This window comes from Equus caballus, chromosome 14, assembly GCF_041296265.1.
Source record: "Equus caballus isolate H_3958 breed thoroughbred chromosome 14, TB-T2T, whole genome shotgun sequence".
NCBI classification, from domain to species: Eukaryota; Metazoa; Chordata; class Mammalia; order Perissodactyla; family Equidae; genus Equus; species Equus caballus.
Genome location: NC_091697.1, coordinates 102,539,483 through 102,559,786, shown reverse-complemented (window position 1 = coordinate 102,559,786; position 20,304 = coordinate 102,539,483). Strand labels below are relative to the sequence as shown.

At 43.9% G+C, this 20,304-nt stretch overlaps 1 protein-coding gene across 9 annotated transcripts in view; it reads right to left on the bottom strand.

Annotated features, from left to right (window-relative positions):
- LHFPL2 (LHFPL tetraspan subfamily member 2) overlaps positions 1 to 20,304 on the bottom strand; it is a 157,895-nt gene that overhangs the window by 88,935 nt on the left and 48,656 nt on the right. Inside the window, exon 3 of one of the 9 annotated variants that reach the window (XM_070234639.1) lies at positions 6,791 to 6,860. The exons of the other annotated variants lie outside the window; for them this stretch is intronic. The gene's annotated coding sequence lies outside the window, so the exon portion shown is untranslated. The remainder of the gene's footprint in view (positions 1 to 6,790; positions 6,861 to 20,304) is intronic. 9 annotated transcript variants of the gene reach the window in all.

Here is a 20,304-nt window from a genome sequence, read left to right as displayed (position 1 = left end):
CAAATATCATCTCCTTCCCTGACCGCCCTGGCTATAAGAGCACCAACACCTCCTCTTGGTCGCCAGCACTGTCTGCCATCCTTATCCTGCTTGATTTTTCTCCGTAGCTTTCACCACTGCGTGACGGCCATCCACAGAGATAGGCAGATGGACAAACAGATGTAGACATATCTAGATGTACGGTATAGATACAGATTTTTTTTTTTAAAGTTAGTTGTTTGTCCACCAGAATAAGCTCTACTCAGGTAAAATATTAACATATTTTAGTCTCTTCTGTATAGACCCCTAATATCTGGGATAGCACCAGAGACAGACTGAGTTCTCAGTAAATACCAGCTGATAAATACATGTGTAGGCAGATGATTATGTCTTGACAACAACAGGAAACCCAGAGAAAAAAGGAGATCAGGTGAGGATAGGAGGAAAATGTGCTCACTGAGGCTTCTGAAGTCTGAAGTCCCCGGCTGGGTGATCAGGTGGGGAGATTCCAGCAGGCAGCCGGCCAGCAACTGAGGAACGTTGTTTCAAGCAGGTGATATTGTTTGGGAAATTGTCAGCTATATATAGGAGGTGAGTGAAGCCACAGGCAAGGGTGAGATTACTCCAGAAAAGCACGTCACATGAGTAAGGGAAGAGCTGGCTATGGTACAGAAAAAAAACCAATAGCATCTACCTCGCAGGGACGCGTGTGCTGAAGGGGTGAGTGCAGGTGAAAGGCCTGATCTCGAGATCTCGCCAAGGCTCGGCCAACTCACCCTAGACAGGTGCTCCACAAATGCTGACCTTCTAAGACTGAGAAAGACCACTGCTAGTGCCATCTTATCCTCACCGCCTTGGGGCACAGCACGGATTTAAGTCCTGTACGTTTACACGAGGCTGTGCTTTGCTTTTGCAGGACTCCGAGTTATCCCAGTCTGATCAAAGATTAAGAGATACGCCAGCATTATCTACAGTGTGAAATAACGCTGTATTACTTTTATTATCCAGTGGGGGAAAGAACACGGGCAGGAACACAACTACCCTGAATGGGATAAAAGGAAGAAACTCAGTCCTGCAAGGTTGGTGAACAGGAGTCTCCCACGGCTCAAGCATGCAGTTACAGATTTAAACCGAAATCCACAAGGACAAAAATGTCCTGGCACGGACTAAAAAGTAGTGACAAATGTGGCATTTGAGCTAAACTCAAAGGACGAGTTAAATGCAAAGGTCCAATTTCAAGACAGAAAAAGAATCACTGGTTGGCTTAGGTGGTTTGCTTTTAAGTCTGTGACTAACTGTAGCTTAACTAAAAACAACCGTCTGAAGTCAACGATGGGGAAACAAATGTCGCTCTGGGTGCCCCACTGGAAAGAGTTAGTCAGGGAGGGGAGGGCCCAGCACCAACACCGCTCAACCACGGCAGCGACACGGTCAGGCGCCGCTGTACGAGCTGCTGCAGGGGGTCCTCAGTGGACCGGTCCTCAGTGGAGGGGTCCTGGGGCTCGCTGGTTGGGGCAGAGGAGAAAGGCAGCGAGTTCTTTCCAGCTACCACTACAGTGTCTCTGCTTTTCCCTACGTTTTTTTTCTTTCTGTATTAGAAGTCCACTTAAAATCGTGTGAAGAAAGCACGCACTGTTAAAACAAACACGTTGGAAGCCACTGACTTGGAGCAAATTAATTCCGGGGAAAAAAATCAACAAGTCTTAAAATTCTAATTTTTATACCCATTTTCACAATTAGCTCGAGAGTATCTTGATGGTGATTATGGAGGGGTTGGTTGGTGCAGAGATTAAGAGGTGTATGAGTTTTCTAATTCTATACTGTTTGAATTTTTTATAATAAAAATGAATACTTTTCTCATCAACACGTGTTTGAGATACTTTAAGCTACTTGTCTTTCCTATTTTTCATAGAAAACACATTATAACTAAATTTAATTGCTTCTCCAGGCAAAGATGAAATCCTACTGAGGCCTCATACATTGCTGTGTTTATGCTAAGAAACAAGAGAAAATGTTCCATGTTTAATTAATAGTAAAAATCTATTCATACTGAACCATTCTCTAGGGGAACTGTGTGCAGTGGAATCATGTTATTTTCTTCCAGACAACTTTCATAAGATTCCTATATGCTGTTCTTTTACAGATGAAAATCAAGTTTCAAATTTTAACTACAAAATGGTGTTTAAACGAAGAGACCAATGGACTTTAAGCAGTTAAAACAGAAGTGATTTCTCTTCTAACACCAGCCCTTCTCCAATTCCCAAAGAGGACGAGGGTCCATTCACTCACGTAGAGAACCACGGAGCACTATTTCAATAATCTCTCTTGGAACTTAGTGTAGGAACTTCTGTCTTCAGACTGGAGAGACCCACGAACAGTAGGCACTGAGACTCTGGCTCACAGGGACTATTTCGGATTTAACTAGCTGTTAAAGATGCAGGCAGGGTACCCTCCATCCACCAAGATGAATGCCAAGCCTCCACTACCAGGACAGAGGTCCTGCTAGGTCCCAGGAGGAAAGCTGAGGTCAGGGTATCCTCCCAGCTCTCGAACCCTCCCGGGGGCCCATGGCACACATGTGGCAGGCAGTTAGTTGGTCGGGGTTAAAAGTACAGTCTGGCCACAGAGCCCCGCCCAGCTAACTGGCTCCAGAGGACTGAACCCTGACCTTGGCCTCACCATCCTCATCCACGAACCAAACGTGTTAACTGGCTGCAAATTCTTGAACTATGGCTCGGATGCATTTCCAATCTATCATACATGCATGAAGTGACACGACACAATGCTCGCTAGTGAGGCAAAATTGGTTTCTTTATTAATAGCTAACCACTTACCAGCAAATTCGACTACAATCAATGGTAAACAACAACCCACAACTGGTTTAAATGCCCTTTTCCACAAGATTCTTCTATATTAGAGAGTTACGGATGCCTCACTGGAATCTCTGGAAAACATTTTCCTCAGAGACGATTCTGCTGATGCATCAGTTTTGGTTCGCGAGCTTTCATCTGCATGAGCTGAAGACCATTCACGCTGGAACAGGATGCTGCTCCCTTTGGCCAGGCCTTCTGCTCTCACTGTGCGTATTCCTCAGTCACCAAACACTTCAGTGCTCAATGCTGTCTGTGTGTAACTCAGGACTGCTGAGTGTCAGGGCAGGAAGGACCGCAGAGATGATCTGGCGCAGAGCCATCATTTCAACAAAGAGAGAACTCGAGTCCAGAGAAGTGAAATGACAGAAAAAGCCTTGGTGGCAGAGCCATGGACAGCACATCAGGCACTCCCTCCTAATCCTGTGTTCATGCCAGGGGATTACAAACCAGGTTCCTCAGGCCCCCAGGTGCTCAGATGAGCCTCAGGACCCACAGGGCAGGAGGAGGCCGAGGGCTGCAGTTGGTCTGTTTCATATATTAGGGTTAAACACAAGATTTCATTGGAAAGAAAGGGTTTCACTGTAAACAAACAAACATCTTGAAAACCACCACATGGCAGAACTAACTTCAAATAAAGGAAAGTTATAGGGAGAAAGAACTAAAAACACAGGGTCTCACTTCAATGAATGTGTCCTTTTAAAAATAGAACAAGGAAAGAAAACAGCACCAAAACCAAATGTTATAACTTAGACTTCTCTCCTTCATTTTTGCCTGCCCAGGAAAATAAAACAAACAAACAAAGACAAAGAGAAGAAAAACAGAGGGAAGATAATATATTTTTATCTCTAGGTCCCCGGGAAAGTCTTAAATCCATATTACATTGACTGGACAGTTTCAAGAAATAAAGTCACAGAGGACATTAACTTCCTAATTTAAATTCCTAAGATAAACCTTTACTAAAAAAAAAAGAATAGAAGAAAGAAGAGTCTTTATAAATTACTTGTGCAATAAAAAGAACAAAGCTCCCAATTTTACCTTTTGCTTTCCTGTCTGGTGAGTACGTTTAATAGCTTCCAATTTCTCCCATCCTAAAAACACAAGGCCTTCTCACAGGTGCTCACAAGCTCCTGAACTGCATCTCTTTAAGGTCAGCAGGAGGGAGGGAAACTGGTCTGTCACTGGATGCAATTTGCAGAAGCAGCAGATGGCCCTGGGGACACTGGGAACTTAACAAGTCACCAAGAACTATGTTCAGTGTGGTTTGGCATTCCACAAAGAACCTTTTCTTTGACTTTTTAATTTTTGTCATTCTAGACTCATACTGGAGACAGACAATTTAACAATCTTGCTTTAGACAATCTTAACTTTTCAAAGTTTATAGCTTGCAACAACATTGAACCAAAGAACCTCTTTGCATTTTATAGAGCATTTAAAGCCAGCAAACTTGATCATTTAGTACTAAGGCAGTGGTTCTTACAGGAAGTGCCTTCATGCCAAGTACCGTTCTGTGGGGAGTTTGTTAATATGCTCAGTCAAGTCAGCTCTGTCTAAGCCAAGTCTCCTGTCAGTGCCATCCCCTGAAAAGATCAAATGTCACCTTTTAAAAAAACGACAATCCCTTTTACTTCCTCCCTCTCCGTCCCTCCTCAGTTTCCACAAGCAACATTAGTATCCAACGCAAATGAGAGACACAGCCAGGTCTAGGCATAGGGAATGCAGCCCATTTTTAAGAAGTCAAAAGATAACATAACAAAGTACTCTTTTTCCTTATGCTCTAAGGACAGACAAATATTAACACGAGTAGTTTTATGAACTTGGAGCACCGCAAGAGGCCATCTTGGTTAGTCTCCAAGCAGACTTACTTAAGTGACCTAGTTTTAATGTTCTACTTTTGAAGATCTCCAGGACAGAAATTCCACAATCTCCACTGGTAGCCGGACTTGTGGTTTAATTTCCTTCCGAGTCAAAGGGGACTGTTTCTCTCAACTTTTTTTTCTAAAGTTAAGAGCTTAACTCTTGTTAGAGATGTCATCTGAACCCTGAAACTGGTCATCGGAACAACGCAAAAGTGAACAACCAAGAACCAGGCTACAGGCTAGAAAACAGACAGGGGCAACGTGCCTGGATTACTAAGGATGGTCGTGTTGCTCTCCCCTCAGATGAGTCTGCGTGCACCGCAGGTGTCTGCGTTCACGACTCCAGTTCACAAATTTAAGAACTGACTCTACAGCTCCTGGAAAGAAAGTAGCTGATGTGCAACAAAGAAGTATTCCCGAGGCACTAGGGAAAATCTTTCCCAGGCCTTCCACACTTCCTAAATGAGGAGAAGAAATTTCGTTTTTTGGTGTCTCTTTTCCTTTTCTGTTTTTCTAAGTGCTCCCTAAGCAGTATCATACTAAGGTTTCCTAAATTTTTTTTAAAGGTGAACTTTCCACTGAACTATACCCATTGAAGCAAGTCTTCTGGAGATTTTGCCCTTGGCCTCCTGGAATTTTCAATGAAACTCGAAAGAGATGTTTACCTGACCCCAAATGTTACCCTAATGAAAACTCTGTTTTTAATCCCTTGAACTCTTCTCTTTCTCTTTTCCTGTCATGCCCTCTGGAAAAGAAAGACAACTACAGATGTTGGCTCGACCTCAACTGGCAAACACCAAGATAATCTAGTTCTAATAGTTTCTCAAGAACTTGGACAGCATCACAGATACTAATTATGCTCCCTTCTCTGGCGTGGTCCTTCACACTTCACCTTTTCAGAGGATCAATGTAAAAACAGGAAATGCCAGTACACTATCTTTGTGACAAAAACAAAATGTCAATCACAGGAAGACTAAAAGGAATATTATAGGGTTTTCAAAAGCAATGAGAGAGCAGAAAAAAATCTATGACCCACAGGGCAGGGAGAAGGAGGAGAGAGAACCATTTTCTGCCAATTAAAGAGTCCAAATGGGGCTGAATCCAGGCTCTCTCTGGCAGGCGGCATTCAGGGAGTTTTGGAATTGGGCACCTGCAATCAGGGTTTAGTTGATAATTTCCTTTTCTTGCAAGAAGCAAGGTTCCTGGCATGGAAGTTTTAGCAATTCCATTTCAGATAGTCACATTTACCCCTGTCTGGGCATGGCTTGGGCTGTTATGGATACACACACAGCCTGGTCGTATGTATCTCGGGGGCTTCTTCCTGCCTGGGGACAGGTATTTTACCAAGAGATCAAAGGGTGAGATGACTGGTTTCACCTTACTGCCAATTTTTTCTGAGAAATGTCTTCCAGGAATCATTTAGGTATAAGGCTTCTGATGCCATTCCACTCCATCTCAAACTCTCGGTTCCCAGTAGCATGCTTGCTCCTACTGCCTGTCCCATAACAAGGCAACTACCACATGATCCATCAACAACGTAGGCGAGCGCTGTGGGGGCTCAGAGACTCCAAGTCTGGCTCTCTGCTGCCCAGAACCTACAGTCCAGGAGACGGGAGAGGGCCTATTCACACACAGCTGTGTTTCAAGCAGACTCATCTGAGCAAGTACATCAGATAGAACAATGAAAATTAACTCAAACACAGTACAAAAGTGTAGTTTATTTCCTCTACCTTTTTGAATCTGACTCTGCAAAAGAGATAAAAACTGCCATCAAGCAGAAAGGCCCTCCCATGGCCCATGAAGTGCCAAATACAGTGACTTTGTTACTTGTTACAGTCCGGCTGCTTCCCTGCACTGTGGGCCAAACCAGTGCATCCAATTGGAGCCGTGGCTGGAATCTCCTTAGACTTCAGGACTGAGCCAAATACTATAGAGATGTGTCCATCAACATGCCCACCGCGAGTCTGCATTTCACAGTTGTTGACGGACTGGACTTGACTGATTTGCAGGAGTCTTGAAAAGCTGCCCTTTGGAATCTCATTTACTGAGAATACTTTTCAGTTATATTCCAGCTTGGCATACCTCATCACGGACCGTAACAGGGATCTCCAGGTGAAGGAAAGGGCCAAGCAAGTTACTGGAGCCTCCTCACCTACGGGAACCAGAAGCAAGACGTTCGAGGACAGTGATGGTAGAGGAATTCATGCGATCAGCAGTAATGAGAAACAAGTAAGCCAATAAATAACTAAATAAAAGTCTTCAACCTTCTGTTATTCCTCATCCAGCACAACTCAAGACTGGCTACTTCTTTATCCCTGGGCCACTCTGCATAAACAGGAGCCGTAGAATTAAAAACAAGGGAAGTTATTCTGTTCCCATTCCATTTCAGGTTTCATTGACTAAGTTCAATATTAACAGCTTAGTTTTGTGTTTTTTTGAAGCAGTGATAATTTTAAAAATGATTTTCCTTCTAGATACTAAATGAAGGCTCTTTAGTCTTAGTTTAAGTGAAAATATCTGGCCTAAATGATTCTCAGCTCTCGACAAGCGTAGAGTGGAAGGACACTGTAATTGGAAATGGCAATCTAAGCTCAAGAAGATTTCACTTGCAGAGAGAAGGAGCTGACCAGTGTAGGATTTTCATAAAATTTAGACCAAAACTGAAAATGTTAGAACAGGAGCCACCTATAGTCTTTCGGGTTCCCATAAGCACATGAGTAAGAAAAGACAACCAGGAGGAAAAACTTCTCAAGAAAGGCAAGGAGAAGAGCAACAGCGTTTGCTGGCAAGTACCTCTCACTGACCATGAAAGTGACGGAAGCAGTGTGACCCCAGCTTCTGGGTCCTCTTGTGGGCCTGTCTCTACCTGTTTCTAGGAAGTGAGACGAGATGATACTTCCCAACTCCCAGGGAAGTGATGCAGAGGGCCATAAAGCATTTGGTTCTGCTTGGGATAAAAATGTTCCATAAACCTTTAGAGGATTAAATAAAAGATTAGCTCTGGACAGGGACTCTGAGGACCACTGGCCTTAGGAAGGCATGGGGGTCAGCGTGAACTATAGGCCCACGTGTCTCCACTGCTTGATGACGTGGAAGAATCTTGAAAATCTGAACTGGGATACGTGGGACGAATAGGAAACAGATGATGAGAGAGGTTCAAAACCTGTTATCCACGGAAATCAGCCTCCAGGGAAGCTACTGTGGGGATGTGTAGCACAGGAGGGTCAAGAGTGGGTGTTCAGCCCAGAAACAGCCCAGCCACGCATGGGTCCAGGAGACAGAACCTTCCGCAACTGAAACCTCAAGAGCCCTGAGAATCTTAGCAGTAACAACAACTATCCTCCTCCTCCTCATCATCATGCGTTGACTGAGCCCTTCCTAGGTGCCAGGCACTGTGCTAAGCACTTAGAGCAGTTATCTCCATGTGAGTCATCTCACAACAATTACATGAGACAGGCTATGAACTCCATCCTACAGGTGGGGACATTGCGGGTTGGGGTCCCACAGCTAACAAGTAGCACAGACTCTTCTCATACTACCTCCCAGTGGTCTGCAAGACCACGGAACCTCCCAGCTTAAAGTGGCAGGAATGACAAGGCCACTTTTATACAGCGCATTTACCTCTCTAAAGGACATGAGGAGGAGGAAGAGCACCAACTCTCAAGTTCAAGTTCTTGGGGTTGAGCGCCAGCTTCACCATTTGCAGTTCGGGGATGTAATGACCCACGGGTGGTTGATAACTGTCCGTTTTAATCTTCCTTCTCTTGGGCAAATTACTCGAGCCTCTAAGAGCTTTCTTCTCAACTCTAACAAGACATCATCCTCATGGTACCTCACCGGGCAGCTGTGAGGATCAAGTGACATGACTTTATGATACAGCAGTACCCAAACACTGACTGTGGTTATTTCATGTTATCCCATGTGATTTTCATGCTGTCTCATACGCAGAGGAATGCTATCCCATCTGGCTTTCCAGAAGTGCTGTATGGACAGTAGCGTCCTCATTTCACAAATGCAGTAACTGAAGCTCAGCCCACGGAGCCATCACACAGCTGGTAGGCCAATCGCTCCTCATCTTCTGCCCTTTGTTTCAGTCAGCACAAAACTGCAAGACAGCCAGGCAACAGTCTGTGCAAAGGACTGCCACTCAGCACGCCAAAGTGCCCAACAGTGATCCCGTGTGGCTTCCGCCTAGTCCTGCTCTTCTCTCCCACAGAAGACGTATACACGTTAAGTAAAACTACAGCAAAAACTTCCAGATTTTATAGGAAAAAAAGTCAATCCTTAAATTCTCTCCCACTACTCAACTTAGGATCCTCTGCTTATTCGTATAGTGTAAGCTGTGTTTCCTAGCAATTATTATTTGCAAAGCTCTAGAAAAGGGCATTTCTCTATAACAAGAACTAGAATATTCTTTTTCTATATCCTAAAACTCAGAATATTCTTTTTAATTGTTTTTGTTGCCTAATGAATCCTTACTGGAGTTTTACACTCAGTAAGTTTATTTCTTTACCGGAGGTGGGGAGAAACCTAGTAGCTGTTGCTTCAAAAAGAACAACTATTAAATTATCGTCATTACTTATATCTTTTCAATCTTGTCTTTCATTATTAGTAATAAAAGTATTTCTTATAGTCATTAAAGTCCTTGCCATATAAATTGTGAAAAACAGACATTAAACAAGGGCCTGAATACTGTGAACTTTGCTAACAATATTAAAATGTCTGTTACACAGCCAGTTGAAGTTGGTCACAGAGACTCACATTTTCCACAATCTATCCATTGGCATGGTAGATGTTTGTTGGCAAGAAGCCGATTAGAGCCTTTTTACTAAATAGGACAAATGATGACAATGTTAGACAGTGCAAGCTAACTATTATGGAAGAATTCCACTGCTTTTAAGGGCCTGCGGGCCAAGAATAAATGATACAACAGAAAAAGACCACCAGAAACTGCTGACACCTCCGATCTCTGCGTCCCACACCTCCTGGACACAGGGACACAGGCCTGAATCCTAAAGACTCTGTGTCCACATGTAAGCCATTATGAGTAACTGTGCTTGAAATTTAATTCCACATCTGCTCTTCTGCAGCCTTTAGAAATCTTATGAACTTCTCTGACAACTGTTTGCAAAGGCCGTAATCACAGGCATCTGTAACTGGATCCCCAGCTACAGGGCAAAACACCACATAATTCCAAGAGGCTTTCGGTCCAACCTTATTTGGTTTCTTGTCTCTCTTGCTTTCTTTAAAATTGCGCTGAGCCTTCAATTTGCAGAGAGAGCTGATTAGCATTGGAAGACAGCGGCCTAGGCCCTGCGTCTCACCCCCACCACACAGGCCTGGGTGAAGCCTTATCACCTCCCTGCTGTTGTGGCCTCCCTGGCACCTTCGGAAAGAGGGGCAACAGCAAGTGAGGGTCCCCGTGCCAGTTCACGTTCCTCTCTGGTGGCTTCAGAATCCCAGAAGGCATGAGGACGCACCCCGGCTCCAAGTGGACCACAAAGGAGATGCATCAGTACTTCTCCAACTCTTCCACTTGGTCGCTCAGAGGCTGTGTGGCTCTGGGCTGGATCTTCCCTTTCTAATTGTATATAGTTGGCCAGTGGCTCGACGCGACGGCTTAAGCAACACAATTAGCCTCCCTGTGTCTGTGCTATATTTTAAAAGTTTAACAGCAACCATTTCTTAAAAGGATTTTTGAACTGTTCTATCTTTTATTCTATAAACATCCACAAGAATCAAGTGGAAAAAGTCCTTGCACCAATTAGACCATATATTGATTCAGTAACCCTGGGCAAGACCCCTCCCCTCTGGAAACCTCAGTTTTCTAATCCAATTTCTAGCCATCTCCTATTTCTTTCTTATGAGGAACAAATGTAACAAGGTACATAGAAGTGACCTCAAAGGATGAGGCGCTGTAAAAATCTAGGTGCTATTATTGCCGTCATCCTTGTGATCTGCTGCAAAAGCTCCCTCCTTGTAGTGAAGAGCTCTGGAGCCAGAACGGCAGGGTTAACACAAGTTATCTGAGGCTCTAGGTCCGCTTTCTCATCTGTAAAGTGGGGATGAAATCATAGCACCTGAGTCAGAGTTCTTGTGAGGATTAAATGAGTAAACATAAAGAATCCATTAGAACAGTGCCAGGAACAATAAATGGTGCCTAATAGTAGTCACTGTCATTATCCTGTAATTAACCTTGCTTTCTTTCTTGATTCATCAGGTACCTTTCAAAATAAATTACCTTTTCCAAGGCATTCAACTTTCGTGTGCTAAGGAAAGAGGAGGGACTAATGACCATTGTTACAGATCCCATCTCACCTAACGCTGCCAACCAACATGCACTGCATATGTTATTATGCCCCTTTTATGTGAAGTTCAGAAAAGTCACGTGGCTATTAGGTGGCAGGCAAGATTCAAAGTCAGGCCTGAATGACCCAGACTCTGCTTTCTATGGTACCGTTTCCATTTAGATATGAAGTGGGAGAATAATAAAGTTTCCTTAAAAAATTAGAGTCACCTAATTTACATACGCAGTGTGGTTCAAAGTCTACTGTAAAAACAGCTTTAGATCTGGACTTAAGCAATTAAGATCCGGCTCGAAGGGCACCTACTCTTGACTGCCCTCCCCTGGTCCTTAACCTGCACCCCTGTGAGTGTACGGTACGCAGGTGAGCAGAGACTTCTGCCGCACACCCCAACCTGTGTGGACTTGAGGGCAGCGCTGTCGCCTAGCAGCATACCTGCTGATTCGTGCCTGTCTCCTCCAACAGACCGCAGGGTGGTTCACCTCATATGCCCAAGGCCCCACCTGATTCGGAGCCCAGTGCAGGCACAACACTGCTAGCTGAATGAATGCATGGATGCTGGCCATCTGCAGAGTCCCTGCTGCACCAAAGACTGGTTTATTTGACAATTATGAGAGGTTAAAGGGACCCAGAATTAAACCTGGCCCCTACAGGGTGTCACTGCATAATATGACCCGTGTAGTATGCAAGACTACACCTCACCAAGAGCAGTTCATAAATCTGTGTAATTAGAAAGACATCTAACTAAAACATTTTTATATCACTGTGGAACTTGACATGCCATGTCTGCTATGAAATGCTCTTGTATCATTACACAAATGCACACACTTTCACACACATGGCTGGACTACAGCCAGCACTTCAGTATAGCTCACTTGGGGGGGGGGGGGGGGTAGGGGGGAGAGACCAGGAAGACCCAGTGAGTAAAAAACAACTGGGCAATAGTTTTAAAGGTGTGTTGTAATGAAAGTTTATTTTTGGATCATTGTATTTCCTTTTGGTAAGTATCTGGCAAGAGAGCAGATGCAAACTTAGATAAAGGCATTAACTGATTACATAAGTAAAATAAAATCCAAGATCTTTTATAAGGTACTAGAGCCTCAAAGTCAATTTACCTCCTCTGTTGACTTTTCATTTTTACTAACTATACTGAATTCATTTTTTCCTTCTCACTTTATACATTTTTATAACTAATGAATATCTCAAGTCAAGTTTCTATCAAAGAAAGTCTGGAGACTGCTATTCAATTTTTTTTTTCCAGTTTTCAACTGGGTTTGCCTCCTGGAAAGGTTGAGAATTGCTGAGGCATACAATTGCCTCTTGAAATTAAGTGAAAAATTTCTGGACATGTATGATGTTTACTCTAGGATTTAATAAAGATCAATATACTTTTGTTACAAAGAGTATTTTATATGGAATAAGTTAATACTTCATTAAACACTCATACAAAATCTAGAAACAGTTACATCCATGCTGGAACATTTAGTCTTACCGGAATTATATAGAACGTGGGTCATAAAACGCCTAGAAGAATCTCATACAAATGGATAACGCAGGTTATGTCTTATGTAACCCAGCTTATAGCTAAGGAGTTTTCCTATTCTCTCAAGCCTTGACTCTATTTGGGGATCTTTGATCCTTCAGACCCGGGGTTTGTGACATTTCTGTTGACTAGTAAAAATTAATCAAGTATTTCTTGGCGCTAACCTAGTGACACATTTAACACCCTAGTTTACGGTGAAAGAGGGAAACCTCATTTCCTATTTTTCACAGTATCACCTCATACGTAGTCCCTGTCCGTACTGAAAGACCCTCTACAGAAGTGGAACACCCATGACTTCGCATGTATGTGTAAGTTTACAGAAGAGGATTAAGACGAGGACGCAATCCCTAGATGACCAGTTTGTCTGTTCCCATGACCAAGCAACAAATGAAACGCAAAGAACAGGGGAAGCAGCTGACCTACGGAGCCCCAACATTTTTCCCTCTGCAGATTTTGAAACAGTTTACAGTTTCTTTATCTTTATTAGGACATTTTCCTCATCAAATTAATGAGTCACTAAACAAAAGGCTTACTAAAATGTTTACATTTGGGAGTAAACTATCTATGAAGGCTCTAGCAGAAAAGACAAGTCATAATTTGCCATTGCTTTTCAATGAAATCATCTGGGAAAAGCAAGGCGGAACAGTTGGGATAGAAACACAGGATGACAATGTAAAATTCAAAGTACACCCTGAGGCCAGAGCAAAAAAAAAAGCCTGCAGTCCTTTTTGCCCTATAATCCTTAACATCACCCTCTCTACCCTTCTCCCTTTATGGAGCTCTTCCTTTGTGACAACTATCAAACAAGACATTCTTTTGGAATAATTATCACCGTAAAAACCAAGAACTGTGCAAGGTAAGGGAGGGGAGGAGAAGCCAGTGGAAACCTTGTGTTGTGAGGACTGACAGGAACAAAAAGGACACTTGTGGGTTGAGGCAACAAAGGCAAAAACTGGGCACATGGATAGAAAAAAATAAAAGGCAACACGTACATTCATCAAATTTTCTTATGGTTCTATCTGAGCACACACAACTGGCATGAACGTCCGGCTAATGGGGCCGGGAGACTGCTTCCCAACTGAATCCACGACTGAGAGCCAGCACAGGAGAGCTGTGAAGAGTGTGCTGTACGCTACATCTGGAAAGTTTCTAAAAAGAAACAGTTCCCTTCAAATCACCTCCATTGGGTGGTCTTTTCACAGTGGTCCAGAACACATATTACTGCATTAGCAAATAGTACTATATTCTTTTTAACAAGCAATACAGACCTACAGTTAGAAGTCAAAGGGAAGTTCCCCGGGTGGCAGTAGAATTCCAGCCAGGGAACTCTGGAGGAGACCAGAGTACCCAGAGACGGCAAGGCACTCTGTCCCCATGGCTCAGGAAGGACAGAGCGCACCTCCCCTGAAGGAGCGGGAGGATGAACGCCTCAGACCCAGAGGAAGGCTTTGCAAGTCCGCAGCAAATTCTGCTGAGGGAATTCCTATCTCTAAAGGACACTCTTGGGGGGTCTACAAAGTAACAGCTATCCTGACTGTCTGCTCTGCAGTGTCTATTTCTCAGGGAAAATTGTATCAATTCTCCGCTCTGTAGGGGTGGTGGGGTTCTTTCCCTTTCTCTCTACCAAAGTTTCACAACTATGTACCAAACTGGCCCCTTTGGAACAGCTTTTGCTTTCTTCACTTTTAATTTCACCTACATTAACTTCTGCCCTCAGGTGGATGTAAGAACTCTGCAACTTAGTGAGAAATCCAGGTATATATAAACACACACTCGGCTGAATTACTCCTGGTGATCGGGTGGTTGTTCTTTCTGAATTTCAAAAAAGATTCAAAGCTGTACAAACAGAGGTTCCTTTACACAACCAGTCAGAACAGAATCTCCTCCTGGGTCCCTAATGTCCTATCAGAACAAAAAACCAACGAGCAGTATACCCACATTCATAGCAGCATTATTCACAACAGCCAAAATGTGGAAGCAACAGATAAATGCACATACAAAATGCGGTACACGCATACAATGGAAATTGTTCAGCCTTAAAAAGGAAGGAAATTCTGACACAGGCTACAATATGGATGAACCTTGAGGGCATTATGCTAAGTGAGATATGCCAGACACAAAAAGACAAACACTGTATGATTCCTCTTATACGAACTTCCTAGAGGAGTCAAATCCATAGCGACAGAAGGCAGAAGGGCTGGTGCCAGGGGCTGAGGAGAGGGGGCTGTGGGGAGTTAGTGTTTAATGGGTAGAGAATTTCAGCTTTGCAAGATGAAAGAGTTCTGGAGACGGATGGTGATGATGGTTGCACAAAAACATGAATGTACTTAATGCCACTAACTGGACACTTAAAAATATTAAGATGGTAAATTTTATGTTCTGTGTACTTGACGACAATTAAAAACAAGACAAAACCCAACAGCCAGTTTCCACACCTGGCTTTGGCAACTTGTGCATAATTTCCATCGCGGAAGCTTTCTGGTTGGGAGGTGTTGTCCACAGCAGGGCTGGGTCACCACCAGGTTCTGACATTCGCATGCGGGCCACACGAGCTGGGCCATCGCTCCTCACAGGGAGCACGGTTTCCACATCAGGAATGCCTGACTCACTTCCCTCCTCACAGCAACCAGAAGAGAAGCGTTTCACTGCCCTGCAGTGGGATGGGTAATAAGACCTCCAGGTTCCCTGAATTAAGGAAGGGGAGGAGCTAAAACCAAGGGCTCCAGGCCCTGACATCCCTGGGGATGTCTTTCCCCTTAGTGGTTTCATGGTTGAGAAAGATGGGGTCTGAGACCTTAACGGCACCCGCTGCCTCCCTCAGGTACCTCTCCCTTCACGCTCATGCTCCCCAAACAATATCATTTTCATGATAAAAAGCTTTTTTAAAAAAACTGTTCTACAAGGTCCTCACAGACCTGGTCCTTGCCTCTATGAGGTCATAATTTATGATACACCATTGGGGCCACGCCACCTAAAACATGTGGACAACAGGCTGGGATGCTAAATCGATGTTTGAATGGGCAATGATGTTATTTCTAGCACATGTGGTGTGGGCTAAGGACACACACATTTTTGGGGAGAGTGGCCAAGTGGGCCAAAGACTGGATACACCAAGTATGTGTAGAAGAACCTAGGAGCTGCGTCTACAGCCTAGAGGGCAGCAACTGGGCCAGTGTCTGAGAGGGCCTCGCTCACAATCAGGGAAGTCAGGGCCTTCCCCAGGCCTCCCTATCTGAAGCATTCCCACAAGCTGACTCAGGGCACCTTGCTTGATGAGGCAAGAAAGAGAGGGGATGGGGAGGGTAGCTCATTCCTCTCAGTCTTCAAGATAATATACTTTGGGGACCTGAAATTGGCCACCCCAAGATATGTATCTTTGGCATCAGGAGTATTTGAGGCTGATTGCTTTTGATAAACTGGGACAGGGAAGGAGGCTCTGAGGAATGGAACTTGCCCTTTGTTAGCACACATTTTCATTTGTAAGGTAAATCTCTATCTGTAAAAGGTGCCTCCCTCTCTGTACCAGGAAGAAGAAAGGAGATGACCTTCTCTCTAGAAACTCTTAATCAATGCCAAAGGCAAGGACTTAAATCTGCATTTTATTGTGCTTGTCTGGTAACCTCCTGTAACTGACTTCCCTCCCCCTCCCAACGTTGGCATTTCTTTAAGGATTAAGCATCTTTCCTTAGGCTAGGAACTGATTGCTATGCCCACTGACATAGCAGACCACTACCTGCTGTGTCCATCAAGCGCTGTGCCAACAGGGCAATCTTGTGACTATTGTGGGAGGGACATTTCAATCAAATGTGAAATATCCTGTTTGGGGGTATAGAACCACTCTGTGCACCCCATTTCTTCGGTGCTCTTTCTTCCTTCCGGAAGAAAGGCCCTGGGCCATGGTTCCTCATAAAGCTTTGTTTAATTTTCTCTTGCTATTCTGTCTCATGTGAATTTAATTCATTCTCCGGCCAGACGAACCCACATTTGGGAAGAGGAAATGTCTTCCTTCCCTACAATACAAAAACAGCAAACACCTGCATAATGCTTATCATGAGCCACTCTTCTAACACTGTACAGATAGTAACTTACTTAAGCCTCCCAACCACAGGTACTGTCTCATCCACTGATAGAGAAAGCAAGCTAAAGAAGTTAAGGAACTTGCCCAAGGTTTCAGAGCTCGTCCATGTGGGAGCCAGGCAGTCGTCCTCGCTCTTAATCATTGTGCCATCCTGCTTCTCTGAAAGGGTGGCTACTTCCCTATCACTAGACAAGGAGAGAGGCTGAAGATGTTCCCATCATGTAGCGTGGCAGCTCTGCCCTCCTTGCCTTGAGTGACAGAGGGAGTGAAGCCTGGTGTAGAGACATCCTCCGAGTCAGGCCGCCACGGGTAAGATGTCAGCTCTCACAGTTCCTCCTTACTAGCTGTGCGGCTTTGGGCATGTTAATTAACCTGAGCACTGGCTATCCACTGCATTGTAATATATGCTGGCTAGTGTATTTGTGAAGATTAAATAAAGCTCCTGGCGTACACTCGCTAGATAGAAGCTTTTAGTCACCCAGCTGAAAGCTCTCAAAACAATCATCTGACACAGGGTCACCATCTAACAAATTAATCAAAATTCTATAATAAGGTAATAACATGTAAGTCTAAACTGACATGCAACAGTCAGTTCAAAGCCACAGCCCCACAAATGCTGAAGAGTTCCTGTAGCACACTGGAGAGGCATTCCATCATTCCTCCTAAGTGTTCCCCCGGGATGGTTAAGAACCAAGACACAGGAAAAAGAAAAGACACAAATTGACAAGTTAGCAGGATGTTTTACTTAAAATCATAGTGCAAAAGTTAAAGATAATTTTTAAAAATGACATTTTACAATAGTCTTTGTTTGAGTCTAGAAAGCCAAACATTCATAGAAAATGGACAGCCTCCAACTACCAAACAAAGAATATAAAATGCATGTCACATCTCAAACTTCAGAGAGAAACCATCTGATGAGGTTAACCTGCGCAATGGGGTCGAGCTCTGTGTTCTTTCCTCTCTCTCAGAACAGAGCCTGGTGACCAGCACCTGGCTGGCCTATCCTCAGGGTCGACAACTCTCTCTCAGTGACCAGATAGCAAACATCATACGAAGCAGGTTCTGAGCTCACATTCAAGAATGTAAACATAATCGGCAATGCCATCTACACGTGTGCCGAGGGACATTTTCCAGGACTGCTTCAAACCAGGATCTAAGGTAAAACAAGTAAGATGAGCCGTCTGCAGACACGCCACCTCCGGTCAGGACACGGGGATTCTCCTTCCTGGAGACAGACTATATTTTTACAACGGGATTTTCTATTTTCCTTACAGATTGCTTCAACTGTAACAACGCAAACCAAACATCTGAAATCATGAGTCACCTATTGGCTTGAATCCGAAGCACCAGGTCAAATGCAGTTTAAGCCACGTCAGTGCTTAAAGGCAACCTTACTACAGCAAGAGGACAGATTTCTGCTGCCCGAAATACGCATGTCCTTTCTATCATGGTAGATGACGTCCCAGTAAGGAGAGGCATAACAAGAGACATGATGAGCAGTCCTGGCTGTTCAGGACGGCATCAGGAGATCCACGGCATTCCTTCTCTCTGAAACTGCCCCTCTTTAGAGGGAATTCCAGACAGGAAAAGCCAGCAAAGAAACTCAAACTTAGGGTATTTTTTCCTTAGAAGCGCTTCTGGCAAACGGTAGTCTGAGAGAAAGGGGGGTTTAAATGAACAATAATGATGTTAAGTAACATCACTCTTATTTGTGGATTTAAGTAAAATTTGTTCTTCATTATAGTAGATAAAACGCTGAAAGATTCTTTCATCACTTAGGGGGAAAAAACAAGCAGCACTCAATTCTCCAGCTCTTCTGGACTGAACTGAAGAAAGGGATTACAAGTTAGAATAAATTATAAGCAACCTGATATGACATCCAAATTCTACATTTCTTTTCCTCTTTCATGATATCATTATAACATCTACAATTAAGGCCAGACAAATATTATTTGAAATTGAACTGAAAAGATGCACAACTACAAGATTACTTCTCAAGAAAGATAGGATGAGAAAGGTTCCATTCAAAAGGCAGGACTTCCCAAACACACAGCCTGTTTAAGATCACCCCGCTCAGCATCATCTCACAGGAGATATGAAGGTGCTCAGAGGAGGACCTCTCAGAGGGACTTTAACTCTGTCGAATAAATGAATGAAGCAAGCAGGCATGAGTGAATAACTGAACATCTGAATGAGGTAGCCCTGGGATTGAAAAGTTCCAAGAGTATTTTTCATGAGTCTCACAGTGCCCAGTTTTCCTTCAACATACGTTAGTCTTACCTCTTGTAAAATATGCCAGAAATGTGAAAATGAGAAGCACAGTAAAACTGACTGATCTTCCCCGGGCAATCCTGATTCTCATCTAATCACTCCAGTCTGCTTGGGGTGCATGTGTCATGCTGCTGTCTGAAACTGTCTACGACAGCCTTGTCCCGGCTGTCCAAAAGTCAGGGCCCCCAGAGCCCAACCAGTCAGAAGGCAGCTGGGAACCCGGATGGAGAAAGAGGCTCTGAGCAGGCAAACGCCGCCCAAGCCCAGGAAGCCACACTAGACACCAGTAGAATATAATTTATAAACAAACATCCAGAGAAGACCCATTCCTCCTTTTATGATAATGTTGACTGTTTCTTTTGCTCTCAAGTTTTTCCTTCTTCCCAGTAAACACAAAAATTATGTGACTCTAAGTTGTCCATGTTCCACAGTCTGTAAATTCATATGAAACCAAACTTCAAACATTTAAAAGGAAATTCAATTTGTAAGCACTGACTAAATAAATCACAAAGTAATATTTACCATACCAAACATGATAATTCCGTGAGCAAAGCAAACCGCCAAGCCAAGTCCCCAGCTCTTCCACGTCAGAATCACCTGTGGGACTCGGAAAACTCACGGGCTATCCAGTTCCCCCCAGCCCCTGCCCCCTCTCCCACCCCAAAACCAGGTGGGCCTGGGGTGGCATGGAAACAGCCCCGGGCATGGAGCCAGGAGGTGAACTTTGTAACCTTGGCTTCTCACCTCCTGTGCGACCTCAGGTACATTGCATTTCTCCCCTGGGTTTCCTCACTTCTAAAATGGGAGCACTGCATCCAATAATAATCTAAGCCTCTTCCAGCCTAGCACACATACATTTTTTTCAATTTTCTCCCAAACCCCGAGTTTTCACAGTTAGGAAACTTACGTCTCTTAGTACGGGACAGAGCAAGGAAAGGTGGAGACAAATGTACCAAGTGTCTCATGAGATGAGCAGACTGCTTCAACAGGATGAAAAGATTTGAGAGTAAGACACTGGCAGGGTGGAACAGGGAAGACTGTGAACAACAGGCTTGGAAAGTCACCAAACTCTCTAAGATGCCGTCCTTCCTTCTTTTTCTTCCCTTTTAAGGGAAAGAACAAAAGAAAAGTTGGGAAGAAGAGAGAAGTGAAATAAGAAACAGTAAGTAAGTTCAATGCATTCAATGAACATTTGTCAAGTGTACATTATGCTATAAGAATAAGAAGAGGTTTAAGTGAAGAGTAACATGGTCCCTGAGCTCAGGGATGTGACAGAATTCAGTGGCTCTCAAATTTCATATGCATTAGTATCACCAGGCAAGCTCATTAAAAATACAGATGCCTGGATTCCACCCACTCATCCCAAATGTAATGAATCAGAATTTCCAGGAGGCAGAGT